Source organism: Leopardus geoffroyi, chromosome B1, assembly GCF_018350155.1.
Source record: "Leopardus geoffroyi isolate Oge1 chromosome B1, O.geoffroyi_Oge1_pat1.0, whole genome shotgun sequence".
Taxonomy (NCBI): Eukaryota; Metazoa; Chordata; class Mammalia; order Carnivora; family Felidae; genus Leopardus; species Leopardus geoffroyi.
The window spans coordinates 44,859,209-44,867,706 of NC_059327.1; the positions used below are offsets into that span (position 1 = coordinate 44,859,209).

The following is an 8,498-nucleotide window of genomic DNA, read 5'->3' on the forward strand; positions in this document are numbered from 1 at the left end:
GCTCCTAGCTAATGGTGCTGTAGGGCTAAGCTGAAGGATAATAAATTAGCCAGAAATTAACTGCTAAGAGCTTTCTGCAGAGAAATCGGCTGACAAGTGAGTCACGCGTGATTCAGGACCGATCGGGGGTTGTGGCAGTCTCCGCGAATGTGCACCTGTGCTTTGGGTGGGGGGCCCTGGGGGGTGGGGCCCGTTAGGTCCCCGGGCAGGACGATGCCTGCGGCGAGCTTGCCCCGCTGACCCGGGCACACCGGGCGGGCCCTAGCAGCTGTAAACACGCGCATGCGCGCTCTTGAAATTAGTTTTCTCTCACGGCGTCAGACTCGTCGAGTTTTTATGGGTTTCGCTCACTGTGACCAGTATGGGCTCGAAACACCTGTAGCCCCTTACCCCCCCGCCCTTGTCTGCTCTGTCTGCTGCTCCCTAAGCAAATACGGAATGAGCCTTTGTGGAAAAGAGACTCATGGTCTGTCCAGAATTTCACAAAAACTTAAGCAGAAAAGGGAGTAGGGAGAGATGGCAGATATATTTGTTATGCGGCAGGGTGGAGAAAACGCCTTAGCTTTGTTAAAGGAGTCAGGTAGGGTGATGCCCATTAATAGGCAAGACAAGAAAGAACGTGACCTGGAAAGTCAGCTGGGCCTTTTCTTGAGAAAATGGTAGGTGGTCTGCCCCCGTGGGCGTGGGGCAGAAGTGGCAGGTTGGAGGGGAGGTCAGTATATAGTAGCACTGGGGCCAGGAGGTCTTTTGAATTCTCCGCTGCTCTGCACAAGCTGCGTGACCTTGCGGGGGTTATTCAAGGACCCTGAGCTTTGGTTTGGTCACCAGTGAAACATGGATACGTGAAATACACACGAGAAACTTCTAGTTCTGTATCTCCCCTACAGGACGTGCTGTGTTAATGTCAGTCATTATACGGTGGGCAGTGGGGAAGGTTAGGGAGCATCGAAGGAGATGAGGAGACTCACAAGTGAGAGACAGGGCGCTACTCCTCCCAGAATGAGGACCAGATGCCCCTCCCCGCACCTGCACCCTGAAGGGTGTCTAACCGAAGCGTGCTCACCTTCTGCTGGACATTCCTGATTGCTGTGGCACACAGTGGGGGAGTAATCTACGAGTCACAGCGAATACGGCAGTGTGGGTGGAAGGCATAAACAGAGCTTGATTATTTAAACGAGAAAATGTATGCTGAACGCATGGTCAGAGCTCATCATCATCATCAATACCAATGGTACCGGTATTCCTTGCCTTGCGTCTCTCTGCTTCTCATGCTTCTGGGTGGCGATGAGCCTGGGGATGTGTCTGGAAGACAAGGCCTTGTGCGTCCAGATGGACTCAGGGTAGCTGGAGCCACCTCGGGCAGCCCCACTGCCGTTCTCCTTCTAAGGAGACGCTGGGCCTCCCTGAGGACAGAGTGTCTGGAGGACCACCTGGGGCACAGGTTCAGCTAAAACCCTCGCTCTGCCTATGTAATAGCAGCAGGGCCTTCGAAGGGAAAATGGCAGGTACGTTAGCTCACGGGGCAGGGATCCATCAACTGACAGTTGTTTTAAAAATAAACATGCGCTCTTTCCTTCTTTGTTCGTTTTTTTCCTGGCTCCCCCTACTTCCCTATCAAAGCCTAGTTCTTTGTCCCTCAGACCTCAGAGCTGGAAGACGGGTTGAGATCAACCCATTTCATGCATTTGAATCATTAGAAAATTCTTTCTCTCAAAGTTCCTAGCTGGGCCCACTGGAGCAGCTCTTTAGATGATCGATAACCATTATATGACCCCTGAACCCTCTCTTTTTTTCTTATTTCCTATAACCTTATTTCCATTAACCATTTAACCGTTATGTGTGCCATTTCCCTTTGTTTTTGTCGTGAAATATAACATGCGTGAAGAAAAGCATTTCCAACATGTATGTATAGCATGATGAATAATTATGAAGTGAACACCCGTGGATGATGAAATTTTAGAGGCTTTCCCTAGTGTGCTATTCTAATCAGAGCACCCCCCTTCCCTGCCTCTGGCATAACCACTAGCCTGACTTCTGCGAAACTCATTTCACTACTTTACTCCATAGATCTACAATTTATATATTCATTTCCAAGCCGTAGGGTTTAGTTTTGCCAAATTGGAATGTTTGTATGGAGGAAAGCATACTGTATGTATTCTTTCATGACTTCTTTTTTGCTCAGCATTATGTTAGTGAGATTCACCCAGGTGAACCTTATTGTCATAGCTTGTTCATTGTTGTTGATAGACAACATTTTATACATATATATTTTTTTTAATTTTTTAAACTGTTTCCTTATTTTTGAAAGAGAGAGAGACAGAGACAGAGCATGAGCAGGGGAGGGGCAGAGAGAGAGGGAGACACAGAATCCGAAGCAGGCTCCAGGCTCTGAGTTGTCAGCACAGAGCCCGACGCGGGGCTCGAAATCACAGACCGCGAGATCATGACCTGAGCCGAAGACGGACGCTGAACCGACTGAGCCACCCAGGTGCCCCTATACATATATGTTAATATAAAATAATTTATTGATGACTTCACTACGTGAATATACTGTAATTTACAAAATGGCTTTTTGAGTTGTTTCCAGTTTGGACCCATGGCAAAGAGTGCTGTGATGAGCCCTTATCTCCGTACGCACGGTAATGCATCTCACAAAGGTATATACCAAGGATAGAATGCTAGATCATAGGGCATGTATAGCTTCAGCTTTACCAAACCGGTGTCCAGAATGGTTGTTTAAGTCACAACACCATCAATAGAGTGTGCTTGTTCCTGTGGTACACCTGAAGATGGGCTGCATGGACTCTCCTTCCAGGGAGACGTGCTGCCCAGCTCCACGGCAGACCCGCCTTTGCGCTGGGACACGCCCTTCCCAGGACAGCTTGGGACAGCCGTGGGTGGGAGGATGACTGTGGGTGGGACCACTCTGCTGAGCACCGCTCACTCCAGAGCGCCCCATCGGGTCTCTGTCAGGCCCGTGACTTAGCAGCTTTTCTTTTTCTGCTTCTTCCCCTGTCCCTTTATTAGAGGCTGACCCCTCATGAACTTCTCCGATACCAGGCTCCGTCTCAGAGCCTGCTTCCTGAGAACCCAGGCTGCAACTTCCTGCCATCCTCGCCAGGGTATCAGCCGAGTTAATATTTTGCCAACCTGGTTGGTATTTAAGGCCATCTCGTCGTGTGTTTTTCTTTTTAGTTAAAATGTCAAAAATCAGATTTATTGAGGTATAAGTTACATGCAAGAGAATTCACCCTTTTGAAGTATACAGTTGGATGACTTTTGACAACTGTATACTGTCATGTGGTCACCACCGCCTCAAGACATAGAGCATGTTCCCCCCAAGAGTTCTCTGTTGCCCCTTTGCAGTCAGTTCCCTCTCCCATCACTGATCTCTTCCCGATATTTGATCAATGGAACCATCTAGAAAATACTCTCTTGTGCCTGGTTTCTTTTCCTTAGCAGAACGCTTTTGCGTTTCATCTGTGTTGTTGGATCTATCAGCGGTCTGTTCCTTTTTACTGCCGAGTAGTATTCCGTTGTATGAACAGATCTCAGTCTCTCCATTCTTCCATTGATGGGTATTTGGAATGTTTCCAGTTTTTGGCAATCATTAACAAAGCTTCCAAGGCATATGATAAATTATGTAGGAGTGGCATTGCTGGGTCATACAGTAGGTATAATTTTGACTTTGTAAGTCAAACCATCAACCAGCTTTATACACAAAAAACCACAGGAGCCACAGGAACAATTCAGGATGGATTAAAGAAACCACCAAACAGTTTTCTAAAGTGGTTTTACTATTTTAAATTGTTCGTGCCTGCAGCCTGTGAGAGTTCTGGTTACTTCGTGTCCTTGCCAACACTTGGTAGGGTATGTCTTTTTAATATTAACTGTTCTAGTGTCTATTGTGATACCTTGTATTTTAACTTATATTTCCCTGGTGGCTAATGATGTTGAGCATATTTTCACATGCTTATTGGTCATTTGTTGGCAGATTTCTTCATTTCTCATTGATCTGCAATGACATCTCTCTCCTATTCTTAAATGTCCGTACATGGAAGTCTGTCCCCACGTTGGTATTATACAACCTTCCTTACTATAGATTTATGATGTCTTACTCTCTGGTGGTAAATGTCTTCCTATCTTTTCTTCCTCTTCTAGAGTGTTTTGCTTAACCTTGTCTTTTAGCATTTCTCTATAAATTTTAGAGTCAGCTTGTTAATAAAAAAAATCTTTGTTGAAAGTTTGATTTAAATGTTACCAAATCGGGGCACCTGAGTGGCTCAGTCGGTTAAGTAACTGACTCTTGATTTTGACTCAGGTCATGATCTCATGGTTTGTGAGTTCAAGCCCCGCATCAGCCTCTGTGTGGTAGCATGGAGCCTGCTTGGGATTCTCTCTCCCTCTCTCTCTGCCCCTCCCCTGCTCTCTCTCTCTCTCAAAATAAATAAATAAACATCAAATAAATAAATATTACCAAATCTACAAATAATTTGGGGAGTATTTAAACCTTTATAATATTGACTCTTAGAGTTAATGAATGCAGTATAACTCTCTGTTTAGATCTTCTTTGAAGTCTATCAACAAGGTTTTCTAATTCTCCCCATAAGGCTTAGATACTTGGCTGAAAACGGTATCTTTTAAAATATTTCATTTCCAGGGCTCCTGGGCGACTCAGTCGGTTGAATGTCTGACTCTTGATTTCCAAGTGGGTTGTGATCCCGGGGCCATGGGATCAAGCCCCAGGTCGGGTTTGTGCTGAGTATGGAGTCTGCTTAAGATCTTCTTTCTCTCTCCCTCTGCCCCTCTCCCCAACTTGTGCTTGTGTGCTGGTGCGCGCTCTCTCTCTCTCTCAAAATAAAACAAAATGTTTCATTTCCTCTTGCTGGTATATAGGGATACTTTGAAAAAATTTTGTTACAATTTAAAAATTACAGACAAGTTGTGTGCTCCCTTCGGTAGCACATATACTAAAACTGGAACCATACAGGGAAGATTAGCGTGGCCCCTGTGCAAGGATTGACACGCAAATTCATGGAGCGTTCCAAAAAGAAAAAAAAAAAAAAATTACAGACAAGTTGTAAGGATGGTACAAGGAACTCCCATATATCTGTATGTCAGGTTCATCAATTGTTTACATTTTGTTCCATTTGCTTTAACACACAAAAATATACACATATTTGTAAATATGAATGTATGTATGTGTATAAATGTGTATAGAGTCCAAAGTTATTATATTGCAATATAATCCAGTGATGATGTATTCATATTCCTGTGGTAGACCTGAAGGTATGCTGCACAAATTCCCCTTCAAGTTTTTGAAATATACTGACCCTTGATTTTTGGTTTATCTTTGTGAATGTTCCATGTGGCCTTGGAAAAGTGTATATGTTCTGTCATGGGAGGAGTGTTCTATAAATGATAATGAGGGGAAGGTGGTTGATAGTGTTGTTTAGATCTCCTATATTTTTATTATTTTGTTTAGTTGCTCTGTGGTTACTTAGACAATGGTGTTAGCCTTCAATTTTCATGGATATATCTATTACTTCCTTTATGTTGTCAGTTTTTGCTTCATGTATCTTGAAATTCTGTTATTAAGTTCATAGGGATTTATGATTGTCATGTCTTCCTGATTAATTGATCTTTTAATCATTATGAAATGTCACTTTTTATTTCTGGTAATATTTCTCGTGAAATCCATTCTGCCTGTTATTAATATAGACTCTCTAGCTTTCTTATGATTAGTGTCTACATGGTATATCTTTTTCTGTCATCCTACTTTCAACCTATCTGTGTCTTTTGATTTAAAGCACATCTCTTATGCACAGGAGATCGTTTAAACTTACTTTTAAAATCTAGCCTGTCAATCTCTGCCTTTTAATTTTTTTTAATTTTATTTTACAGGGAGTGTGAGAGGGTGAGGGGGCAGAAGGAGAGAGAGAGAATCTCAAGCAGGCTCTATGCTCAGCATGGAGCTCCACAGGGGGCTCGATCCCACAACTTTGGGATTATGACCCTAGCCGAAGTCAAGAGTTGGACATTCAACCAACTGAGCCACCCAGACATGCCAATCTCTGCCTTTTAATTGGAGTGTTTAGGCAATTAAGATTTAATGTAATTATTGGCATGGTTTAATTTAGCTCCACCATTTGCCATTTGTTTTCTATTTATCCTGCTTTTGCATGGTTTCTCCTTTCCTGCCTCCTTTTGGGAAAGTCAAAGTCAAGTCTCCCTTCCTTTCTTTGTTCCTAAGTTCTTCCTTCCTTTTTTCCATCCTTTGCGTTGGCCTTCCTCTCTCCCTTCTTTCCTCCTCCTTCTCCCTTCCTTTTTCCTTGCCTCCCTTTCTCGCCTTTCTTCATTTTGTATTCTTAAAGATTTCTGTAGGGATTAAAATATGCATCCTCAACTTAACAGAGTATTTTTAGAATTAATATTTTATCTCTTCACCTAAAATTTGAGTCTTACAAGAGTATAGTCTGTTAATTCTCTCCAGAGTTCTTTGTGTTGTTGATGCTTTATATATTACATCTACATATGTTAAGAATCCCACAATACAGTGTCATAATTTTTTAAAAACAGTTATGTACTTTTAAAAGGATGTTAGAAAAAAGAAACAAAAAATATTCTGTTATGTTCACCCACTATTAGCCATTTTTGGTGCTTTTATTCTTCCCAGTAAGTTCTAGTTTCCATCTGGCATCATTTCCCTCCAACCTGAAGAAACTTGTTTTGCATTTCTTATAGTTCAGGTTCATGGCCAGTTAATTCTTTCAGTTTTCTTTGTCCTAAAAATTTCAACATCACTTTGTAAAAGTATTTTCATTTGATATAGAATTCTGGGATGATAGATTTTTTTTTTCTTTTTGACCATTTAAAGATGTCTTTACGTGGTCTTCTGGCTTTCATTGTTTTTTTTTTTTTTTTTTTTTTAATGAGAAATTCAGCCATAAATCCTACTGTTTGTTCTCTGTATGCAATATATATCATTTCCCTTTGCTTTCAAGATTATCAATTTATCATTACTTTTCAACGTTTTTACTATAATTCACCTACATGTGGTTTTCATAAGATTTATCCTCTACAGGATTTGCTGACCTCCTTAGATGTATAGATTATGTTTTTCACATAAATTTGGAAAGTTTTCCCCATATTTCTTTAAATATTTATTCTTCTCTAGTTTTTCTCTCCTCTCCTTCTGGGACTCTCATTGCATTGCGTGAATGTTAGGTTCCTTAATATTTTCCTGCTGGTCATTGAGATTTTGTTCCTTTCTCAAAAACATTTTGTCCTTTCTTTCTTCAGATTTGATACTTTCTAATGATTTATCAGTAAAATCACTGACCTTATCTTCCATTATCTCCAATATGCTGTTAATATACAGTGCCTTCTCATTTTAGATACTGTAATTATGAAGTAAATTTTCATTTAGTCCTTTTCTGTAATTTCCATTTTTCTGCTGAGATCCCTATCTGTTTGTTCATTATGAAATTAGCTTCTTAAAGTCTTTGAACATATTTATAATAGTTTCTTTTTAAAATTTTTTTTTTATTTGAGAGAGAGACAGTACCAGCAGGGGAAAGGGGCAGAGGGAGAGAAAGAATTAAGCACGCTCCATGCTCAGTACAGATCCCTATGCAAGGCTTGATCCCATGACCCGTAGACCATGACCTGAGTCAAAATCAAGAGTCAGATGCTCAATTGACTGAGCCACTTAGGTGCCTCTATAATAGTTTCTTTAAATTCTTTTCTGTTAATGCTAACATCTGGGATCTAGAGTTTGGTTTTTATAGACAACATTTTTTTTCTTGACTCTAGGTCACATTTTTCTGTTTATTTCCCACCCCCAAATGTCTAGTAATTAAAACAATTTTTCTATTAAGTTTATTTAGTTTGAGCACATGAGTGGGGAGGGGCAGAGAGAGAGGGAGGGATAAAGAATCCCAAGCAGTCTCCATGGGATCAGCACAGAGCCTGACGCAGGGCTGGAACTTATGAGCCAGACACTTAACTGACTGAGTCTGCCCCTGTCTGGTAATTTTTATTGTACCTAGACATTGTCAATGATAAATTATAGAGACTATATTCCTTATATTTCTTTGAAGAATGTTTATTTTTGTTCTAGCAAGTCATTAACTTGGCTGCGCTGAAACTCCGAACTATTTTCTTCTGCAGTAGGCAATAGTTGAAATCCTTGCTCTGGTTCAGTTCTTTCAGCCACGCTGCTGTTGGTTCCCATTGGTCTCCTGAGAACCTCTCCTGTATAAAGTTCAGGGGTTGGACAATGATTTAGGTGGAATTATGTGTAGATTTGGAGGTTCTTCTCATGTCTCACTCTTTTACAGAAATTTCATTTTACTATTCAGCTGCTATGGAAGCCCATTTCCTGACTCTTTAAGCCAGTAAGTGAGTAAGCCAGTCAAGCTTTCTGTTTGACATTTAGATGTCTCATGTTATGTAGACCATAGAGTATACTTGGGCAAAAATAGACCAAGGGCAAT

General features: G+C 41.3%; 1 non-coding gene across 1 annotated transcript; it reads left to right on the forward strand.

Moving 5' to 3' along the window:
- Positions 1-4,946: 4,946 nt before the first annotated feature.
- LOC123596567 lies at positions 4,947-5,054 on the forward strand. The gene has a single exon (XR_006711742.1). It is a non-coding gene; the product is annotated as a U6 spliceosomal RNA (small nuclear RNA).
- Positions 5,055-8,498: the final 3,444 nt, after the last annotated feature.